The sequence below is a fragment of the Dama dama genome, chromosome 19, assembly GCF_033118175.1.
Source record: "Dama dama isolate Ldn47 chromosome 19, ASM3311817v1, whole genome shotgun sequence".
NCBI lineage: Eukaryota > Metazoa > Chordata > Mammalia > Artiodactyla > Cervidae > Dama > Dama dama.
Genome location: NC_083699.1, coordinates 58856049 through 58868868, shown reverse-complemented (window position 1 = coordinate 58868868; position 12820 = coordinate 58856049). Strand labels below are relative to the sequence as shown.

Genomic DNA, 12820 nt, shown 5'->3' with positions numbered 1-12820 from the left:
GACATTTCACCCCAAAACAATCAATTTCACCTTTTTCTCAAGTGCACACGGAACCTTCTCCAGAATAAATCACATCCTGGGCCATAAATCTGGTCTTGGAAAATTCAAAAAAAATTGAAATCATTCCAGTCATCTTTTCTGACCACAGTGCAGTAAGATTAGATCTCAATTACAGGAAAAAAATTGTTAAAAATTCAAACATATGGAGGCTAAATAACATGCTTCTGAATAACCAACAAATCATAGAAGAAACCAAAAAAGAAATCAAAATATGCATAGAAATGAATGAAAATGAAAACACAACAACCCAAAACCTATGGGACACTGTAAAAGCAGTGCTAAGGGGAAGGTTCATAGCATTACAGGCTTACCTCAAGAAACAAGAAAAAAGTCAAATAAATAACCTAACACTACACCTAAAGCAACAGAGAAGGAAGAAATGAAGAACCCCAGGGTTAGTAGAAGGAAAGAAATCTTAAAAATTAGGGCAGAAATAAATGCAAAAGAAACTAAAGAGACCATAGTAAAAATCAACAAAGCTAAAAGCTGTTTTTTTAAAAAAATAAACAAAATTGACAAACCATTAGCAAGACTCATTAAGAAACAAAGAGAGAAGAACCAAATTAACAAAATTAGAAATGAAAATGGAGAGATCACAACAGACAACAATGAAATACAAAGGATCATAAGAGACTACTACCAGCAGCTCTATGCCAATAAAATAGACAACTTGGAAGAAATGGACAAATTCTTAGAAAAGTATAACTTTCCAAAACTTAACCAGGAAGAAATAGAAGATCTTAACAGAGCCATCACAAGCACGGAAATTGAAACTGTAATCAGAAATTTTCCAGCAAACAAAAGCACAGGACCAGATGGCTTCACAGCTGAATTCTACCAAAAATTTAGAGAAGAGCTAACACCTATCTTACTCAAACTCTTCTAGAAAATTGCAGAAGAAGGTAAACTTCCAAACTCATTCTATGAGGCCACCATCACCCTAATTCCAAAACCAGACAAAGATGCCACAAAAAAAGAAAACTACAGGCCAATATCATGATGAACATAGATGCAAAAATCCTTAACAAAATTCTAGCAAACAGACTCCAACAACATATTAAAAAGATCATACATCATGACCAAGTGGGCTTTATCCCAGGAATGCAAGGATTCTTTAATATCCGCAAATCAATCAATGTAATACACCACATTAACAAATTGAAAGATAAAAACCATATGATTATCTCAATAGATGCAGAGAAAGCCTCTGACAAAATTCAACACTCATTTATGATTAAAACTCTCCAGAAAGCAGGAATAGAAGGAGTATACCTCAACATAATAAAAGCTACCTATGACAAACCCACAGCAAGCATCACCCTCAATGGTGAAAAATTGAAAGCATTTCCCCTGAAATCAGGAACAAGACAAGGGTGCCCACTCTCACCACTACTATTCAACATAGTTTTGGAAGTGTTGGCCACAGCAATCAGAGCAGAAAAAGAAGTAAAAGGAATCCAGATAGGAAAAGAAGAAGTGAAACTCTCGCTGTTTGCAGACGACATGATCCTCTACATAGAAAACCCTAAAGACTCTACCAGAAAATTACTAGAGCTAATCAATGAATATAGTAAAGTTGCAGGATATAAAATTAACACACAGAAATCCCTTGCATTCCTATACACTAACAATGAGAAAACAGAAAGAGAAATTAAAGAAACAATACCATTCACCATTGCAACAAAAAGAATAAAATACTTAGGAGTATATCTACCTAAAGAAACAAAAGACCTATACATAGAAAACTATAAAACAGTGGTGAAAGAAATCAAAGAGGACACAAACAGATGGAGAAACATACTGTGTTCATGGATTGGAAGAATCAATATTGTCAAAATGGCTATACTACCCAAAGCAATCTATAGATTCAATGCAATCCCTATCAAGCTACCAACGGTATTTTTCACAGAACTAGACCAAAGAATTTCACAATTTGTATGGAAATACAAAAAACCTCGAATAGCCAAAGTAATCTTGAGAAAGAAGAATGGAACTGGAGGAATCAACCTGCCTGACTTCAGACTCTACTACAAAGCCACAGTCATCAAGACAGTATGGTATTGGCACAAAGACAGAAATATAGATCAATGGAACAGAATAGAAAGCCCAGAGATAAATCCACAAACCTATGGACACCTTATCTTCAACAAAGGAGGCAAGGATATACAATGGAAAAAAGACAACCTCTTTAACAAGTGGTGCTGGGAAAACTGGTCAACCACTTGTAAAAGAATGAAACTAGAACACTTTCTAACACCATACACAAAAATAAACTCAAAATGGATTAAAGATCTAAATGTAAGACCAGAAACTATAAAACTTCTAGAGAAGAACATAGGCAAAACACTCTCCGACATAAATCACAGCAGGATCCTCTAGGACCCACCTCCCAGAATATTGGAAATAAAAGCAAAACTAAACAAATGGGACCTAATGAAACTTAAAAGCTTTTGCACAACAAAGGAAACTATAAGCAAGGTGAAAAGACAGCCTTCAGAATGGGAGAAAATAATAGCAAATGAAGCAACAGACAAAGGATTAGTCTCAAAAATATACAAGCAACTCCTGCAGTTCAATTCCAGAAAAAATAAATGCCCCAATCAAAAAATGGGCCAAAAAACTAAACAGACATTTCTCCAAAGAAGACATACAGATGGCTAACAAACACATGAAAAGATGCTCAACATCACTCATTATCAGAGAAATGCAAATCAGAACCTCAATGAGGTACCATTACACTCCAGTCAGGATGGCTGCTATCCAAAAGTCTACAAGCAATAAATGCTGGAGAAGGTGTGGAGAAAAGGGAACCCTCTTACACTTTTGGTGGGAATGCAAACTAGTACAGCCACTATGGAGAACAGTGTGGAGATTCCTTAAAAAACTGGAAATAGAACTGCCATATGACCCAGCAATCCCACTCCTAGGCATACACACTGAGGAAACTAGATCTGAAAGAGACACGTGCACCCCAATGTTCATTGCAGCACTGTTTATAATAGCCAGGACATGGAAGCAACCTAGATGCCCACCAGCAGACGAATGGATAAGGAAGCTATGGTACATATACACAAAGGAATATTACTCAGCCATTAAAAAGAATCCATTTGAACCAGTTCTAATGAGATGGATGAAACTGGAGCCCATTATACAGAGTGAAGTAAGCCAGAAAGATAAAGAACATTACAGCATACTAACACATATATATGGAATTTAGAAAGATGGTAACGATAACCCTATATGCAAAACAGAAAAAGAGACACAGATGTACAGAACAGACTTTGGGACTCTGGGAGAAGGCGAGGGTGGGATGTTTCGAGAGAACAGCATGTATATTATCTAGAGTGAAACAGATCACCAGCCCAGGTTGGATGCATGATACAAGTGCTCAGGGCTGGTGCACTGGGAAGACCTAGAGGAATCGGGTGGAGAGGGAGGTAGGAGGGGGGATCGGGATGTGGAATACATGTAACTCCATGGCTGATTCATGTCAATGATGACAAAACCTACTGTAATGTTGTGAAGTAATTAGCCTCCAACTAATAAAAATAAATGGAAAAAAAAAAAAGATGTATTTAGAAGGCTGTTTATTGTAATGTTTTTGAAGATGGAAAAAATTGAAAATAACCAAGTATCCATAAATTTGACCATGGTTAAATACATTTTGTTACAGTCGTAAAATGGAAATATTATGAAGCTATAAAAAAGATGACATAGCATAATACACTATTATATAAATTCTGTAAAATCTCTAAGATATAGTACTAAAAAGAAAGCAAAATACAAAGAAAACCTAAATGATGTGATTCTTGTTCATTTTAAAAATGCAGGTATATAGGTACATTTTTGTACATGTACACTTGAATCTATCTCTAGTAATAGCACTTTAAGTTGGTATAAACATATTTCTCATTTTACATCTTTGTGTGCCATTTTATTTTTAAAAATTTTCACCATGTGTATGCATTTTAAAAATAAAGATAGCAGAAAAATTGTTGTAGATGGTGAAAAGTGAAGCAAAATTGGTGAAGATGGAAGTAAACAGTACTGCGTTACTCAGTTCTTCATTCTGCACTTGTCTAGTCCTATTCAATTTCACTATGTTTCCATTTCCTTATCTGTAAAATAACTAGATTATACTAAAAAGATAATGCAAATTTTCTTATAGATCTAACAGTTTATACTTCTAAGTCTTAATAATATAACACAGAAGAGGACAGCAGAGAGTGAGATGGTTATACAGCAACACTGACTCAATGGACATGAATTTGAGCAAACTCAGAGAGATAGTGAACAGGTGAGCCTGGTATGCTGCAGTCCATGGGGATGCAAAGAGTCAGAGATGACTTAGCAACTGGACAACAATCTAATACAAAACAGTGGGAAATATGTTTGAGATTTAAATATCTATTTTGAGCATCTGTAGCTACTACAATGAATAAATATCTATTTGGTACTTTGTTGATGGACTGTAATCATGTCTTCATGACTATAGGAAACAATGTATGATGAAAATCTTCATAAGCTGAAAAAACTAAACATCTTAAATACTATACTCATTGTGCAAGTTGTGCTTCTAGGTCTCTATAGTTTAGTTCTGCAAAGTTATTGAAACACACCAAATGAGACTAATGAGAAATGTAAATTTTATATAGTTCATTGTCAACTTTTAATATTGGCCCTGGTGCGTGTGTGCCTGATCAGCTGCTCAGTTATGTCTGACTCTTTGCATTCCCATGGACTGCAGTCCACCAGGATCCTCTGTCTATGGCATTTTCCAGTCAAGAACTGGAGTGGCTTGCCATCTCCTACTTCAGGGAATCTTCCCAACCCAGGGATCGAACCCACATCTCTTGTGTCTCCTGTATTGGCAGGTGGATTCTTTACCACTGTGCCACCTGGGAATCCCCATTGGCCCTGGAGTTTTCTTGAATCTATTCTTGATATATACTTTCAGAGACACAACTTGAGTAGAATAAAATTTCAAAATTGGTTTATAATTCAGGTATATGTTATCACAAATGCTCTTTAACAGGTTTGTAATTTTCTATGAGATTATAGTACATGCTTACAAGTTATAAAAAATGTACTTGATGTGTTTTTTATTTATAGTATTTGAAGCTTCAGTATGATAATGACCTTCCATTACAACTTAATATTCTTGACACTTGGATAACTGTTTGTAAAAGCAAAATCTCAGTCATGGTTGGATGACAAATTGAATGGTTAACTCAGTTACATAGCAAAAATTGTGCACTGTAGTATTTCTGAAAAGGAAGTAGTTCTTGCCTTTATTTTTGGTTTCTGTTATCATGATAAAAACAAAATTATGGGAATTTGTGTGATAATATTCAATGGTATAACTGCTAACAATTTGTGTTATCAATCACACCACAATTTGGTTTATAAATTAGAATGTACGTAAAGTCTATCAACACAGTGGTAAAGAATCCCTCTGCCAATGTAAGAGATGCAGAAAACACCAGTTCAATCCCTGGGTCTGGAAGATCCTCTTAAGAAGGAAATCCACTTAGTATTCTTGCCTGAAGAATTCCATGGGCAGAGGAGCCTGGCAGGCTACAGTTCATGGAGTCGCAAAGAGTCAGACACGACTGAGCATGTACGAAAGCAAAGCCTATCAAAATTTATACCGAGAGGTGGTCAGTCTCTAGTCAAAAAAGTGTAAATCTGCTTATCTAAAAATACATTTCTGAAAGTGTTATTCTGCTCTATTTTTCAAATACTCACAATAGAGTGTGTATTTCATTGTGCAGTTTTTCTTACAGCATCATCCTGGATCCTGGTAATACTGTCATCTCTTACAGCAGTAAGCAATGGGCAATAATAATGCCCTGACTGCAGTGTTGATTAGACACATTAAACTCAGGAAAATTCAATCAAATCTCATCAATTTCAATAATTTACTACCACATATTCTTGTCTAGTTATAGATAAACAATTTAATTTTGAATGAAGCATTTGGAGAAATTCCTGCTTGAGAATGAGGGTAAAGATGAGAAGAACAGATTTCTTGTGTGCAATTCAAATGGAAAGATAACTGTGCTGTGTGCTTAGTTGCTCAATCATGTCTGACTCTTTGGGACCCCATGGACTGTAGCCACCAGGCTCCTCTGTCCATGGGGAATAGACAGGCAAGAAAACTGGAGTGGGTTGCCATGCCCTCCTCCAAGGGATCTTCCCAACCCAGGGATCGAACCCAGGTCTCCTGCACTGCAGGTGGATTCTTTACTATCTGAGCCACGAGGGAAGTCCAAGAATACTGGAGTGGGTAGCTTATCCCTTCTCCAGGGGATCCTTCTGACCCAGGAATTGAACTTGGGTCTTGCATTGCAGGCAGATTCTTTACCAGCTGAGATACCAGGGAAAGATAACTACATATTCCTAAAATTTTATAGCTTAACCTAATTATACGGAGAAGGAAATGGCAACCCCCTCCAGTATTCTTGCCTAGAGAATCCCAGAGATGGAGGAGCCTGGTGGGCTGCTGTCTGTGGGGTTGCAGAGTTGGACATGACTGTAGCAACCTAATTATAAGCAGCAGCAGCAGCAGCAACAGCAACCTAATTATAAGACTTCCCTGGTAAAGTAATCTGCCTGCAATGTAGGAGATCTGGGTCTGATCCCTGGGTTGGGAAGATTCCCTGGAGGAGCACAGGGAAACCCACTCCAGTGTTCTTGCCTTAAGAACCCCCATGGACAGAGGAGCCTGGTGGGCTACAGTCCATGGGGTCAAAAACAGGTGGACACGACTGAGCTACTAAGCACTAAACACACAATTATAAGACTAATAGTTAAAAAAAAATTAAATCTAAAGAAATTCATTTGATTTTCCATTTTCATTTATGGCCTTGATATACAGAAAAAGAGGAAAGGGTATGATATTACTCCTAGAAAAGATAATTTGGCAAAGGGAGAAATGATCAAGAATTCATGTGGCTCCTCTTCTAACCCTTGAGATCAAAGCAGGTGATGGAATTGATAAAGGCAGCTGAGAATAACAATAAATCCAGTCCCTCTCCTTGTAGCTTAACTAACTTTGGCTTTCACAAATAAGTCCGTAAGGTTTTAGGAGGAAATAGTTAAGCTTCTTTAACCCATTCCTGAATGCTTATTTTTGCTGTGTTTACTATCAGGATGAAGAGGAGGGTCAACTGGATGCCCTTGAAGCAGACATTCTAATTTTACATTGTAAATAGCGGACAGACAGGACACACATACCCTTACCTGACTACTCTAATACACATACACCTTGTGCGCACAACACTTAGCAACCTATAAGAATTTAGAGATCAAATTTCTTGTACTCCAGATTTTTCCCTGACTGGCTTCTTTATATTTTCCTGCTCCTAGTTTAAGTGTTATTTCCACAGGAAGTCCATCAATGACCCTTTCCACTTCCCTAGCCATTTTTTTTTTTTTTCTGTTGTACTTCCTAAATAGCCTATAGTGTTTTCTGCTCAGTCATTCAGTGATGTCCAACTCTTTGTGACACTATGGATTATCACACAGCAGGCTCCTCTGTCCATGAAATTCTCCAGGCAAGAATACTGGAATGGGTTACCATGCCCTACTCCAGGAGATCTTTTGAACCCAGGGATCGAACCTGCATCTCTTGCATCTCCTGCATTGGCAGGCAGATGCTTTATCTCTGCTCCATCCTGGGAAGCCCCTCAATTTCTAGTACCAATTCTAAAAACTTACTATATGCACACTATATTACTAAAAAAACCATGAAATCCTTGTATTACCAGTAGATGCTGGCAAATTCATACTGCATTCTCAAAGAGGCAGAATTTCATTTGCAAGAGGGCCATCTAGTAATCCCACCCTGGATGGAACAGCTTCTTTCTAGACATATCTTAATATAACTGTAATTTCTCTTTTTGTTTCCTCCCATACACACAAAATAGTCAGGCAAGAGTGAACACTGACATTTTAGGAATCAGTGAAATAAAATGGACTGGAATGGACGAATTTAATTCAGATGACCATTATATCAACTACTGTGGCAAGAATCCCTTAGAAGAAATTGAGTAGCCCTCATTGTCAACAAAAGAATCTGAAATGCAGTACTTCAGTGCAGTCTCAAAAACAACAGAATGATCTCTGTTCATTTCCAAGGCAAAACATTCAGTATCACAGTAATGCAAGTCTATGCCCCAATCATTAATGCTGAAGAAATGCTGAAGTTGAATGGTTCAATGAAGATCTACAAGACCTTCTAGAATTAACAACCAAAAAATATGTCCTTTTCATCATAGGGAACTGGAATGCAAATTAGGAAGTCAAGAGATACCTGGAGCAACAGTCAAGTTTGGTGTTGGAGTACAAAATGAAATAGGGCAAAGGCTAACAGTTTTGCCAAGAGAATGCAATGGCCATAGCAAACACTCTCTTCCAACAACACAAGAGAAGACTCTACACATGGACATCACCAGATAGTCAATACCGAAATCAGGTTCATTATATTCTTTGCAGCCAAAGATGGAGACGCTCTATACAGTCAGCAAAAACAAGGCCAGGAACTAACTGTGCTCAGATCATGAACTGCTTATTGCCAAATTCAGACTTAAATTGAAGAAATTTAATGATTTCTTCAGGTATGATTCAGGTATGACCTATATCAACCTATATCAAATCCCTTGTGATTATACAGTGGAAGTGACAAATAGATTCAAGAGATCAGATCTGATAGACAGAGTGCCTGAAGAACTATGGACGGAGGTTCGTGACATCATACAGGAGGCAGTGATCAAGGCCATCCCCAAGAAAAAGAAATGTAAAAAGGCAAAATGGTTGTCTGAGGAGGCCTTACAAATAGCTGAGAAAAGAAGAGAAGCAAAAGGCAAAGGAGAAAAGGAAAGATATATCCATCTGAATGCAGAGTTCCAAAGAATAGCAAGGCAAGATAAGAAAGCCTTCCTAAGTGATCAATGCAAAGAAATAGGGGAAGACAATAGAAAGGGAAAGACTAGAGATCTCTTCAGGACAATCAGAGATCGCAAGGGAACATTTCATGCAAAGATGGGCACAATAAAGGACAGATAATGGTATGGAACTAACAAAAGCAAAAGATATTATGAAGAGGTGGCAAGAATACACAGAAGAACTATACAAAAAAGATCTTTATGACTTAGATAACCACGATGGTGTGATCATTCATCTTGAGCCATACATCCTAGAATGCGAAGTGAAGTGGGCCTTAGGAAGCACCACTATGAACAGAGCTAGTGGAGGTGATAGAATTCTAGCTGAGCTATTTCATATCCTAAAAAAATGATGCTGTGAAAGCGCTGCCCTTAATATGCCAGCAAATTTGGAAAACTCAGCAGTGGCCACAGGACTGGAAAAGGTCAGTTTTCAGTCCAATCCCAAAGAAGGGCAGTGCCAAAGAATGTTCAAACTACCACACAATTGCACTCATCTCACACGCGAGCAATGTTCAAAATTCTCCAAGCTAGGTTTCAACAGTACATGAACCAAGAACTTCCAGATGTTCAAGCTGGATTTAAAAAAGGCAGAGATCAAATTGCCAACATCTGCTGGATCATTGAAAAAGCAAGAGAATTCCAGAAAAACATCTGCTTCATTGACTATGCCAAAGCCTTTGACTGTGTGGATCACAACAAACTGTGGAAAATTCTGAAAGAGATGGAAATACCAGACCATCTAACCTGCTTCCTGAGAAATCTATATGCAAGTCAAGAAGCAACAGTTAGAACTGGACATGGAACAATAGACCAGTTCCAAATTGAGAAAGGAGTACATCAACGCTGTATATTGTCACCCTGCTTATTTAACTTAAATGCAGAGTACATCATTTGAAATCCCAGGCTGGATGAAGCACAAGCTGGAATGAAGACTGCCAGGAGAAATATCAATAATCTCAGATATGCAGATGACACCACCCTTAGGACAGAAAGTGAAGAGCAACTAAAGAGTCTCTTGATAGATGAAACAGGAGAGTGAAAAAGTTGGCTTAAAACTCAACATTCAGAAAACTAAGATCATAACATCTGGTCCCATCACTTCATAGCAAATAGATGGGGAAATAGTGGAAACAGTGACAGATCTTATTTTCTTGGGCTCCAAAAGCAATGCAAATGTTGCCTGCAGACATAAAATTAAAAGATGCTTGCTCCTTGGAAGAAAAGCTATGAAAAACCTAGACAGTATATTAAAAAGCAAAGACATTACTTTGCCAACAAAGGTCCATCTAATCAAAGCTATGGTTTTTCCAGTAGAAATGTATGTATGTGAGAGTTGGACCATAAAAAAAGCTGAGCACTGAAGAACTGATGCTTTTGAACTGTGGTATTGCAGAAGACTCTTGAGAGTCCCTTATACCTCAAGGAGACCAAACCAGTCAATCCACGAAGGAAATCAGTCCTGAATATTCACTGGAAGGACTGATGCTGAAGCTGAAACTTCAATACTTTGGCCACCTGATGTGAAGTACTGGTTCATTGGTAAAGACCCTAATGTTGGGAAAGATTTGAAGGCAGGAGGAGAAAGGGACGGCAGAGGATGAGATGGTTGGATGGCATCACTAACTTGAGTTTGAGCAAGCTCCAGGAGTTGGTGATGGATGGGGAATCCTGGCCTGCTATAGTTCATGGGATCACAAAGAGCTGGACACAACTCAGCAACTGAACTGACTGACTGATACATGCATACTGCCATCCTACTGCCATTTTAACTCATGAGTTAGAGTATCTTGGTCTTCTTGCTCAGAGCTGTATTTCTAGTGCCCGAAACTGGGTCTGATGTTCACCACAGTGGAAGCTTGATATACCAAAAAGTAATCTGCAATTTAGCAGAAAGATACTTTTTTCTCTTTGGTTCTTATAGCAATAGGAACAAGACAAATTAGAATAGTTAATTCAATTAATATATTTTGGAAGCAAATCATAATTTTGTATATCAAAATCACTTTGATATTTAACTACGTTACTATTTCAGAGATTAATTTTCACTTCTACTTAATCTTTATTTTTTTCTGGCAGGGCTATCCAGTACCTACTTCTAATTCTGTCTGTTCTTTCAGTATACAATTGTATTATCCAGAACATAAGTACAGCAGAGGAGCTCCAACTTATAAGAATTGTTCAGTAGATAAGACATAATTATATATTTTTAAAAATTCAAATTGTTGGCCTATTGAGTATTTGTAAAGAAAACACACCTGTAATATCCCACAATCATGAGTTGGAAAGGAGCAACAAATGCTTCTAATTCTATTGCAATTCTCTCAGGACTGGCTTTACTTTCTGCTCCATTTACTCTTATATAATAATATTTCTTACTTACATTTTCAGCATAAAAATATTTCAACTCTTTGGGAACTAACTTGGGAGAAGTATAAAGAATACAGGTTTTTCACTCTATTCAGAGTGAAAAATTTAGTTTAAATTCGGTCTCAGTCACTTACTGGCTCTATAAGGTTGGATTTTAACCTCTCTGAGCTGAGCCTTGCTTTCTCAATTCAGTCCTGGATGCTCATGACTTCCAATTATCACTTAATGGAGGTATATTTTTATATAGCCAGATAAATAACACTCTAATAAAGCTCTTGCCTATGCTAAATACAAAGATTATATTATCTCATTGTTTCAACAAGCTGTTATTTAGTGCAATAATTTTGTCACTCTATGACACTAAAGTTTAGGTGCATACTTGGCCTATAATATCTTGATACCACTATGAAAAAATTTTGTAACTCGTAATTTATGTCTTGAGTAAAGAGGCCTTAAAAATTGCTGTGAAGAGAGAGAAGCAAAAAGCAAAGGAGAAAAGGAAAGATATACCCATTTGAATGTAGAGTTCCAAAGAATACCAAGGAGAGATAAGAAAGCCTTCCTCAGTGATCAGTGCAAAGAAATAGAGGAAAACAATAGAATGGGAAAGACTAGAGACCTCTTCGAGAAAATTAGAGATACCAGGAGAACATTTCATGCAAAGATGGGCTCAGTAAAGGATAGAAATGGTATGGACCTAACAGAAGCAGAAGATATTAGAAAGAGGTGGCAAGAAAACACAGAAGAACTGTACAAAAAAGATCTTCACAACACAGATAATCACAATGGTGTGATCACTCACCTAGAGCCAGACATCCTGGAATGTGAAGTCAAGTCTACTTTAGGAAGCATCACTATTAACAAAGCTAGTGGAGGTGATGGAATTCAAATCCTAAAAAATGATCCTGTGAAAGTGCTGTAGTCAATATGCCAGCAAATTTGGAAACCTCAGAAGTGGCCAAAGAACTAGAAAAGGTCAGTTTTCAATCCAGTCCCAAAGAAAGGCAATCCCAAAGAATGCTCAAACTACCACACAAATGCACTCATCTCACACACAAGTAAAGTAATGCTCAAAATTCTCCAAGCCAGGCTACAACAATATGTGAACCATGGACTTCCAGATGTTCAAGCTGGATTTAGAAAAGGCAGAGGAACCAGAGATCAAATTGTCAACATCTGCTGGATCATCAAAAAGACAAGAGAGTTCCAGAAAAACATCTACTTCTGTTTTGTTAACTAGGCCAAAGCCTTTGACTATGTGGATCACAATAAACTGTGAAAAATTCTGAAAGAGATAGGAATACCAGACCACCTGACCTGCCTCTTGAGAAACCTGTATGCAGGTCAGGAAGCAGCAGTTAGAACTGAACATGGAAAAACAGACTGGTTCCAAATAGGAAAAGCAGTATGTCAAGGCTGTATATTGTTACCCTGCTTATTTA

General features: G+C 37.4%; 1 protein-coding gene across 38 annotated transcripts in view; it reads right to left on the bottom strand.

The window, feature by feature from the left end:
• Positions 1-12820, bottom strand: part of ZBTB20 (zinc finger and BTB domain containing 20) — an 846735-nt gene that overhangs the window by 590670 nt on the left and 243245 nt on the right. The window lies entirely within an intron of this gene.